Genomic DNA, 12364 nt, shown 5'->3' on the forward strand with positions numbered 1-12364 from the left:
CTCACTATGCCCTCCCTACTGCTTTTTCTTCACTCCTTTGTGAACGTCTCTGTTCTCTCCAACGTCCCCACTCCCCACTGCACCATTATTTATACACCTCTCTTCCAACAACTTCTTTACCCCTCAATAAAAAACACCCACACAAATCCTCTATTCACACCCTCAATCTTCTCCTTCCTGCTGCTGGGGATCTCCCCTAAGCCTGAAGCCAATCATATACACCTGACCTCACCCATGCCTCCCTGCCATCTCTTCACCTGTAAATTGTGTTAACCCTCTCATTTCAATGCTGACTAACCTTACAATGTGCCCCACAAATCAAGCATCCCAATAGCCTGCACCCATGGTTACTGTCCCACACTCAGTCACTCCTACCACCCATTGTGACCAAGCACTGCCATCTACAGTATTTATTCCCTCACCTACTGTAAATTCCCAATCAAACCTTTTAGATTGTAAGCTCTTCAGGGTAGGGATTTCCTTCCCTATTGTCTGATTTTGCTGCACTTATTGTATTATTATAATTCCCTGTACTGTATTATTTGTGAAGCGCTGAGTACACTTTTGGCGCTATACAAATAAAGACATATAATACAATAAAAATAATTTTAGATACAATCAAAAATGATTGTGTAAGTATATGGCAGCTGTATGCAAATTCGCAAGAACGTTAGGATATTGATATAAATTTTTAAAATAAAAACATTATGGAATTTTTTTTAACGTTAAATATAAATGGTTCACTTGATCAAAATAAATAAGTCATGATTTAAAATGCAGTCATAAAATCAAATTACAGCCACTATGACATCAAGATTATAAGAGTATAACTACTGGATGAACAACCAATACTCCAAATCTAGTTACAGTAATTCATAGATTTTTTGGTTTGCTATATTTGGCAAACTTTCTGTTGTATACAGATTCAGCGGCCGTTATTCTAACACTTCACACGTTGTATACCTTGGAATACACATGTCATGGCGCATGATTTCTTCCAACCGAACCGCCTTTAGACGCGAGTGCAGGCGAGTGCAGAAAATGGCCTTTTAGTGTTCTGGTTTTTTAAATACCTGAAATTGACACAATAGCACAGTACTGTACACATTACAATTCATTCATTTCATCGCACACAAAGAAACAGAATCCTTGAAATTCAAACAAAGCAATCGCAATAAACACGGGTGCCTGGGGCGATTGGCCGTGTGGAATACAGCAGAGCACACAAACGGCTCCGTGATTTGTTCGAATAACGCCGCTGCATCTGTAACACCTCATATTTTTTATTTAATATAGGGATTTAAAATGTAGACATTTTAGAAGGCAGAATCTTTAATTGGACCAATGAGTTGATCAAACCTTTTATGAAATACTGTATTTATCACAAATTGACTTAGCCTAAAAGGAATTAAGATCAAATTCCACATTTAATCCAGAAGGTTTCAAACTTTTTCCTTTGTAGACCCAAAAACATACTTGTTGGGAAATATCTTTCTCTCTGTTTCCTCCCCTCCAATTTCTTGCGACATGTTCCATACCCTGAAACAATAAACCCTTTGGATTAGAATAATGATGACTTTTGAAATGCATCGAAATATTGTGAGATCCTAATCCTATCCTGATCTTTCTGATATGTTCTCATATTCTTATTTTGATCTTCCATATAGTGCAGCCCACATGTTGTAGGCCACAAGGGCACTTCAATACATAGATTGCATGATGTGTATTGCAATTGATAATGCTTAAGATAAGAAACATTATCCCCAGTTTTGTTCGAGGAAAAATGTTTGGCTTTGTTAATGCCAAACTTACAGACTTTATAATTGAAGCATCTAAAAAAGCATGTTGGTCTTCCAACAAGCCAGGCTCCATCCTTCTTTAATGTTTTTATATCATTGTTCATTCTAATATCATTTTTAAAAACACACCGGGCTAACGTGTCTTTCCATATATTGGTAAAGCCAAATTTTCTAGTTCAATGGTCTACATTTTCTAACCTACACACACAAATACATTTACAACCAGAATAAACAAATCCTGGGATTGGTTGCTTCTATTTCAACAAGAAATGTCATAAGCATTCTAATATTTGACTCCATTGCATTGACATGTATTCACTCTAAAGTGGTCTTTATCACTTACCCTATACGTCATAAGGGCAGCTATGCCAGGGGCCCTTATGACTTACAGGATACATCATGCTATGTTTGTTCGTCTAGGGGCAGATTGCATTCACCACTCAATTGAAGCAGAAGTAGAGCCCTAATTATGTTTACTTGTGGTTGTGTGATTTCTACCCAAAGCATGAAAGGGTTAAGGAAAATGTCCTCTCATTTAGGAAGCCCACTTGATTCTTTGCCAAATTGGGTACATGCCAAGACTATACTCTGTCTACGTGAAGTTGGCAGGAGCTGACATTCTTATGAATGACTGGTGTTCTTTGATGTACTGTTTCTTTTCTGAAGTCACCAAAAGATTGGTACGTTTGAGTTCCAGTTAATTTCAATATTGCAGTGTTTTGGCCAAAACAAATGTGGTTTAAACCAAAACAGATACAGACAAATGTCCATATTTCAGAGTCCACTCAGTCAACACATTTGTTCACACACACTATTTAGCATTTAGTGTTCTTCTGTATTGTTGGGGGATACAATTAAAAGTAAAGTCTTCATGATTTACCCTTTTATTTTACAATTTAAACCCATTTTGGTACTGTATATGAGTTCAAGCAGTGCTCCTCCACAACTTATACCATAAATACAAAACACAATTATTGTCAACAAAAGCAGTATAAATAGATAAATAATAAAAAAAATATTATTAATTTATAAGGATATTTTACCACAAAAATGCATTGAGATACACACCACATTACCAATCAAACTAGGAAATAGAAGTTCAGGGGAAATATGTATCAAAGTAAAGAACGTTTGAATAGAAGTTTATTTTGATGCATTGCTCCATGTTCTGCTTTCATTTGAGTTAATTGTAAAAAAAAGTTTACGCTAATTGTTAGCCAGAACCGTTTCTGTCACTTCTGACCTGGCTGATTTTTTTTATTCTAGCACAACATAAAAAAGTAATGCATGAAACTTATTTTCCACCTAGCCATATGATGGCAGTTCAAGTACTATATTAACCTAGAGGTACCAAGATGAGTGCCCACTTTCTGCCTCCTCAAAATAGCCCCAAACAAGCCAGTGACTGCACACTTAGCCTTACTCTCAATGGCATTCATTTTTAAGTGATGAAGTAACAGGGGGCAGAATGGCTGCTAGTGCTGCCCTGACTGACAGACGTAGGTCCAGATCCACAACATTCTGTTAACTTAAGGCTTATAACGTCATGTTATCAAAATCAGAATAGGACGTTATATTTCCTGAGGTTAACGCAAGTTGACAAAACAAATGATATGCAAAAACAACAGCCATTTGTTACCTCATTAGCATAGGCTTAGTGGCAGGTTAGCATTGCCTCGCATTAGCTTAACATGACTTGCATTACATCTGTTTTACCTAAGGGTGGTGTTTAGCTTCCTCAAGGAAATATGGGTTTTGAGGGACACAAATCTTATTTTACTAGCCCTAAGTGCTCCCTCTCTCCCTCGTATACCTACTGTAAAACACAATGAAAAAAGAGAGCAAGGGAGAATGTAAATGGAACACAGTCTCCATTTCAATATTTTAGCTTCTCCATGTGAGGGGAGCTCTTAACTCCTTTAAACTTCACTGCATTTGAAAAATAGGGGGAAGAAGTAATTAGTTAATATAGGCATGGATAGAGTATCTAACCTGAAGCTTAAACCAATGTATAATTGAGAACACAACCAATCGACCGTAAAAAGAAAATTAAATATGCATTTCTTAAGATGTTTTAATAGTCAAATCCTCTAATGTGTAGGAAGCAATTATAATAAGTCTTTGATATTACTTGTGACACATTATGCCTACATACAGAAATAATTATTTTGCTCAACAAAGATATTCAAAACTAGTTCTCCCCACATCTAATGTATTGTCCAGAAATATTGCTTTGCTACAGCAAGGCTCATTAAAAACAATATATTTATTTAATATTAAAACATTTAATTATGTAGATTACATCAAGCATAAAGGCAGGAGTTGGATTCCTACATTTAATTACATTAACAACCCACATTTAATTACATTAACAACCCGTGTGGTAGATAATACTGCAGGCATGCTAAGCTGAAACTGGGTGACAAGACATATTTTGTTGTTGTAGTGTTTTTACTAATAGGATAGCAAAAAAACATTATATAGATATTTCCATTATCAAGATTTTGTTTAGAACCAACACATTGGTGTCCTGTTTTAAATTAAATTGTCATATTTTCAAAATCATTTATTGAAAAGAAAACCTGCGTAGTTTTACACATCGATATGTCAATTTTAATATAGCTACAATATATGTTGTAGTCTTAGGCTGCGTTTATACTGCCGGCGACGCGACCGATGACTTCACCTTTCGCCATTGCGATAGTTGTAATTTAAGTTTAGGCGACGTCACTGGCTACAAGGCCAGTGACATCAGAAAGGGGGAAGTCAGAGGGACGAAGAAGCTCTCTGGTTGGCCACAAGGGGAGATCGTCGCTAAAAAAATCAAATAACAGTGACCACCAAATTTTTGGTAGCGCTGTTGCTTGGTCACGCTGTCGGCGTCGCGTGCACTATAAGTGCAGACAACGGCGACAATGCATTTTTTTTTACGCCATGTTGCGTCGCCGGGCACTATAAGCACAGCCTTAGACTACACATTGGTGTTAGCCTGCAGCACCCATTCCTTTACCTGTGTGCTGCAACCGCCATTGAGTACATAGCAGATTAGCATGGACCTGCTGGCAGATAGTATTACTAAAAAGTAGCAATCCTACCTAAATTTGAAATATATTTGTTTAGAGTGTTTGAAAAATGGGGCCACATAGCTCAACCTCATTATTCTCAACTCCAGGGACCACTGGTTTCCTGAATACTTACTGTTCTGTGCGTGGGTATCTACTGATCGCACAAGTGGTTTCAAAAGTACACTCTTCACCTCCCTTATACTCTCCTACTTTATACTATTCCGCTCCTCTCACACTGTTCCCCTCCCCTCATGTTCTTGCCCTCCCCTTACACTCTTCCCTTCCTCTTACACCCTTCCCCTCCACTCAAATTTTTCTCCTCCTCTTACACTCTTCCCCTCACCTAACACTCTCCCAATCCCCCTACCCCTCCCCTTACATTCTCCAAATCTCCCTACCACTCCCCTTAAACTCTTCCCCTCCCCCACTGCACTCTCTCTCCCACCACCCCACTGTGTTGTCTCCCCCTACCCACTGCACTCAATCTCAGTTCGCCTTTCCAGAATTTATATTAGCAACAAGAATGGCTGTCAAGCATGGCTGAGTTTACAAGGATTTGTGGGCAATCATAGAAGGGAAATTCCTGTAATGTCTCAACATCTCCAGCACCCCCAAATTGGTGCCGCCACACAGACATAAGGAGGGCCAGATCCGACTTGACTACCCATGTGTTTTTCTCTCCCCCCCACCCCCCAGCCATCTCTCACAAGAGTGAGAAGGCAGCCATAAACTTACTCCTCCCCCTTTCCTTGTCAGAGAGCTTTGCACAATCTGAAAGACCCTAAGGATGAAGATTCACTTGGAGATAGGAATGGAACTCTGTTTGGTGGGGGTGATGGTAGAACTGTATATGTATGCATGTGTTGGGAGGACTGCGGAGGCTGGCACTGGCAGACCGGTCATCTCTCATTAGGATGTCCTCCTTAACTCCTTTGCTCCTAGAGTAGCCAGTAACGAAAACATCAAAAAAGAAAAATCATCTGCAGGGGGAAAATACCACAAACAACTTTTCGGATGTTCTGTGAGGTGGTCAATAGGCAAATTGACTATGGCAGACTAGCACAGGGAACCAGATTGGTTACCACTATTGACGATACTATACACTGAATGTGCTAAAGTAAATCCCCTGACTATTTCTAGCCTGTAAAGAAAACCCTAACAATGAGGGAAGTGTGGCATGACCTTTATCCTTAGGGGCCTTGGAGGGAGAGGCCTAACTGTGGGGAGGAAGAGGAGGGAGGTGGTAGGCTATTTATGAGACAGGTGTCTCATGGCTTACCTCATTCTCTTCCAGATTTAAAAAGGTTGTGTCCAGCAACTGTCTTGAGAGGCAGCATCTGTCACATTGCTGAGGACTGCACAAGGTTGCTGAATGGATTCTGAGAGCAAAGTTCTACAACTCCATCCAACACCAGGGGTTCGGGCACGAGGACGAGAAGGCCAAATCAGGGTGAGTGGCATGGTAGAGCAGAGGTCCCATAGAGGGAGGAGCATTGGGTCCAAACAGAGGTCACATCCCCCGGAGGGGTGTAGCCGGTGGAACCAGAGATGAAGAGAGGGCACCCAGGCCAAGGGTGAGCAGCGCAGTTAGATTCGCCCCAGAAATCCCTGCATAGATGGAGGGGAAGAAGCATTGGGACATCTGTGATTGGGGTGTTTCTCTATGGTGATGCCTTTGTTGCATACTGGTGACTGGGCTGCTATAAGAGGTGGTATTCAATAGGAAATTATGCTTTATTTCTGGTTTTCATAGCTTTTAATCAGATGTAGAAGATGATAAGTCGGTGGTGTTTTTTCAGTTAAAACTTATAACTAGAATCCCTAAGTTTAGTATACGGTGCCAAAAGTAAACTGACCTGCCAATCAAATAATGATTGAACCAGTCTTTCAATGTGACAGGCACAGATATATGTATTATGTATGTACAGTTAGGTCCGGAAATAATTGGACACTGATACAAGTTTTGTTATTTCGGCTGTGTACCAAAATAAATTCAAGTTACAGTTAAATAATGTATATGGGCTTAAAGTGCAGTCTATCAGCTTTAATTTGAGGGTATTCACATCCAAATTGGAGGAAGGGTTTAGGAATTACATCTCTTTAATATGTAGCCCCCTCTTTTTCAAAGGACCAAAAGTAACTGGACAATTGACTCAATAGCTGTTTCATGGACAGGTGTGGGTTATTCCTTCATTATTTCATCATCAATTAAGCAGGTAACAGGTCTGGAGTTGATTACAGGTGTGGTATTCACATTTGGAAGCTGTTGCTGTGAACCCACAACATGCGGTCAAAGGAGCTCTCAATGCAAGTGAAACAGGGCATCCGTAGGCTGCAAACAAAAAAGAAGATCCATCAGGGAGACAGCAGGAACATTAGGAGTAGCCAAATCAACAGTTTTGTACATTCTGAGAAAAAAACTCACTGGTAAGCTATGCAACACAAAAAGGCCTGGACGTCCACAGAAGACAACAGTGGTAAATGACCATAGGATCCTTTCCATGGTGAAAAAAAAAACCCCTTCACAATATCCAGCCAAGTGAAGAACACTCTCCATTATCCAAGTCTACCATAAAGAGAAGACTTCACGAGAGCAAATACAGAGGGTTCACCACAAGGTGCAAACCATTCATAAGCCTCAAGAATAGAAAGGCCAGATTAGACTTTGCCAAACAATATCTAAAAAAGCCAGCCCAGTTCTGGAACAGCATTCTTTGGACAGATAAAACTAAGATCAACCTGTACCAGAATGATGGGAAGAAAAAAAGTATGGAGAAGGCTTGGAACGGGTCATGATCCGAAGCATACCACATCATTTGTAAAACATGGTGGAGGCAGTGTGATGGCATGGGCATGCATGGCTTACAGTGGCACTTGGTCACTAGTGTTTATTGATGATGTGACAGAAGACAGAAGCAGCCGGATGAATTCTGAAGTGTATAGGGATATATTGTCGGCTCAGATTCAGGCTAATTCAGTGAATTTGTTTGGACTGCGCTTCACTTTACAGATGGACAATGACCCAAAACATACTGCGAAAGCAACCCAGGAGTCTTTTAAGGCAAAGAAGTGGAATATTCTGCAATGGCCGAGTCAATCACCTGATCTCAACCTGATCAAGCATGCATTTCACTTGCAGAAGACAAAACTTAAGGCAGAAAGACACACAAACAAACAACAACTGAAGACAGCTGCAGTAAAGGCCTGGCAAAGCATCACAAAGGAGGAAACCCAGCGTTTGGTGATGTCCATGCGTTCCAGATTTCATGCAGTCATTGCCTGCAAAGGATTCTCGACAAAGTATTAAAAATTAACATTTTATTTATGATAGTGTTAATTTGTCCAATTACATTTGAGCCCCTGAAATAAGGGGACTGTGTATGAAAATGGTTGCAATTCCTAAACGTTTCATACAATATTTTTGTTCAACCCCTTGAATTAAAGCTGAAGTCTGCACTTCTATTGCATCTCGGTTGTTTCATTTCAAATTTATTGTGGTGGCGTACAGAGCCAAAATTATGAAAATTGTGTCAGTGTCCAATTATTTCCGAACCTAACTGTATATCTTTATTTATATGGCGCCTTTAATGTACATTCACAGCAGTAATACACATTACATAATAATATAAATAGCAAATAATACAAATAACACACAATGGGAATAAGCGCTTCAGACATAAAAGTAACATTAGGAAAAAGAGTCTCTGCCCCGAAGAGCTTACAATCTAATTGTAGATTGGTTCTTTAAATAAATATATACTTGCAGTTTAACCAATTCACTGCTACTGGATCTTGCAACACATTACTAGGCAGCTCACCATAATGCATAAAGATTTATAATATTTTGACTATTGACTTAATTTTTCCTACTTTTGATTTCATGCACAATGGCACACAGTTATTTATCCAAGACACGGCTTTGGTTGAATGCCTGCTTGAGTGATTGGAGTTTCAATCCTCCTGGCCAGGAACAGCGACTGCTGAGAAGCTTTGGACAACGCCTTTGAAGCCTTCTTGGTCTGATTAATTCTCAGCAAAACAATAGACCGGTCAGTATCCTCCACTATTAGTCACAAGAAGCTAACCTGCACCTCGATCACCCTCGAGAGACAGTTCTAATAGGCCTTCTGTTTCCACAAGCAGACTGAGGTCTCAAGTTCTCCAAATGTGTTTGACACCTACAAGGCCACTTGGGTCACTGTTTTATAATCTAAGCATCACCTACCATGTTCTATGTAATTTCCAGTTAAGGTTGACTAACCTGGTTTTATAATTCATGCAAGTGTTTCTTAAATTACTCCAACGTGTGCTCTCTACCTTAGCCATTCAACAATTTTTCACTCCCATGCAAGAGCAATTGCACCTGGGTTCTTCGCACCCAGATATCTCTTTTTGTTCCCCCATTTATTATTCCAAATGTATGTTATAATATGTATTTTTTTCACTTAACAGATGCATGTCTAAAGTTTAATCTCTAAAATTCTGTAAATGGCCTCTACTCAAATTAAGATACTTTTCTATTACGTTAGAAGTGTAGCTTGCTCTGATAGAAAAAAAGGAGAAACTGGCGCACAGCCAAAGAGTGGGTCCCAACAAGCTGTATAAAAAAATAATCCTTTATTGGTCCATATAGGAAATGGAGGTAAGCACCCTCCTACGCGTTTCGTGTATCAAAATACACTTTATCAAGGAGTACAAAACTACCTCTGTAAGATCCTTATATACACTGACCAGTTTGAGATTATGCTTGGGTCTCTTAGGGGACTTTACATCCTATATCTCACTAGCCCTAATTTCAACATATACCTACATTAATCTATCCTATGGATTCAGCGTTGGAGCGCATCAATCTCTAACCATTAGCTCTGATAGAAGAAAGCTAGGTTGATATCATTATCCTATAGGAAATGTAAGAAAGTAAATGATGCAGTCTCTTTCTGGGATAAGAAGTATTCTCAGTTCCTTTGGCCAACGGATTTCCACTTTTACAAAGACCAATCACAATTTCACATTTCCTTTTTTCAGAGACAGAGATCAATTCGTTTCCGGACAGATTTTTGAGAGAGGGAACAAGAGAGTGAGAGCAATCCAAATAAATTAGGGAGACTTATCTATGCTGAAAAAAGAGCACGCTTGAGGTACCCGGCTGGGAGATATGCTAATGTCTATGCAAAGTATATTTAAATGAGTCCTATCCAACACTTCCTAAATGTATTTCCATCCCAACTATAAAGAGTTGATAAGCCTAAGGCACCAAACTAATGATTGGAATGGTGTCAGACACAACGGGACTAGAGCCCACAACTACTGCTTTCTAGGCCACAGTTCTAGCAGTATGAGCTAAACCAGCTGATAGGTTGCAGTGCACACTGTCTACTAACATCACATCTCCAAGGGCTCTCTGTTTTGTTAATTGCAACCTTGAAAGCACTTTAAGCACCAAGTAATTATATTTACCATGGGCTATAAATTACTGAGGCCAGGTGAGATTAAATAAAAGATGAACGGTGGCTTGGAGCCTAACAGCAAAGGCTGCGTTTCTTTGGAGCTCCTCCAGGCAAAGATTTAATCAAATAAAAAACGAATTATAATTTGGCCAAAATACCACAAACTAAGTACCCCTGGAGAAAGTAGGTGACGGGGGAGATTGGGAGACAAAAAACAAAGTAATTGGACAACATTTCGACCCTGCAAGTGAAACATAAAATAAATTTTAAAAAAAGCAAGCAAAGCAGAGAGCTGGCACGGCGGCCATCTGGTTTTGGCTGGCAGCCAGACTGCGGGCTGATCCTGCGTGCTCCGAGGGTCGGGCGACCGTGGTTGGGGTTGAAGAGGTAAGCGGAGACCCTGCCTACCTGTCAAGTGATCGACAGTGGCCCGGGGACCAGTGCTGCCCCATAAAGAAAAGAAATAAAAATCAATAAAGCAGAGGGACAACTTCTAAAATGTCCGCCATTGCCCTGTGACAGGGGAGAGAGGAGGGAGAACTGTACACAGAGGCTTACCTTGATCCCTGCTGCGGGTCCGGCTGGGCGCGCTCCCCCCGCCCCCCTGCACCCCTGCACCCCCGCTTTGCCCTCCTGCACCCCCGCTGGGGAGGGAGGACGGGAAAGGGCTGCCACCTGCATCGGGGCTGCCTTGCTCTGTGCGTTCCAGCCTGCATTTCAGCCGGATCCAAGATGGCCGCCACCGGCCTGATTTAAAGGTACAGTGTCCCCAGATTAGAAAAAAAAGCAAAACACATTAAAACACAGCTGGACCCTAACCAAGGTGCTACTGAAGCATTACAGGATAAGAAGCAACATCTAAAAGCACTCATGAACATTTAAAAATAACTATACAGGGGGAGTGTCGATGACGTCACACAGGACGGTTGGCTGAAGGAAGAGCTCCAGAGACCCTTCCGACTAAACCTTATTTTAAAGAAGTTTTAGCCCACCAAAAAAAAAAAAAAAAAACTTCAAAAAACCCATAAATCAACCCCTGAACCTGTCAGGATGACATCTAAAGGGAAAAAACCCTCAACTCAGGGCGTGGGGAACTTCTTTACGCCTGCAAAGCGGCCCGCTGAGGCGGGGAATAAGAGGCAAGATGGCGCCCAGGCCTCAGGCCAGAAAAGCAAACAAGGCCCCCACGACCCACCGAGCCCCGCTGAGGCCACCCCACTCGTGGACGGAGGCATCACTAAAGAATACTTAGAGGGTTTACTCACTAAGCTCTAACGGTCCCTGCAAACCAACCTAAAAGAGGCTGTGGCTGAGATCAGGCAGGACATCCACGGCCTGGAGGAAAGAACTACCACGCTGGAGACCAAGCTAGATGAGGCTGCGCACCACCAGACTGACGCAGACGAAGAAATTATTCACCTGGGCCAGGAGATCAATGCCTTAAAGGATAATCAGGAGGATCAGGAGAACAGGGATCGCCGCCAAAATTTGCGTATACGCGGCATCCCTGAGACTGTACTGCCCTCACACCTACGGGACTACCTGTCTGACTTTTTCCTCCTCCTCTGCCCCGAGCTTGAACCGCGGGACCTGGAGATGGACAGGGCGCACCGGGTCCTAGGCCCCCGCTCTGAGGACCCTAACCGCCGGCGGGACGCGATCGTGCGCTTACACAGCTATACAGCTAAAGAAAAGCTGATTACAGCAAGTAGAGGGAACAACACGATCGCGTTCAGAGGCGAGCAGCTGCAGGTTTATAATGATCTGTCCAAGCGGACCGTGGACCGTCGTAAGGCCCTCCGCCCTCTGACCCTACTCCTCCGTGAGAAGGGGATCTCCTACAAATGGGGGTTCTCCTTCAAGCTTGTGGTCTCCCATAAGGGCAAATTTCTTACCTTGCGCCATCCAGAGGACATGGAGCACCTGGCCAAAGTCCTGGGACTACCGCTGGAGCCCTTCCAGTCGGAACACCGCCCGGATGGCCGGCCACGAGATAGAGACAGAGAAGATATCCCCGTCCGAGCTTCAGAGAGGATTGCGGAGCAAAGACAGT

Source organism: Ascaphus truei, chromosome 6 (assembly GCF_040206685.1).
Source record: "Ascaphus truei isolate aAscTru1 chromosome 6, aAscTru1.hap1, whole genome shotgun sequence".
In the NCBI taxonomy this organism is placed as follows: Eukaryota; Metazoa; Chordata; class Amphibia; order Anura; family Ascaphidae; genus Ascaphus; species Ascaphus truei.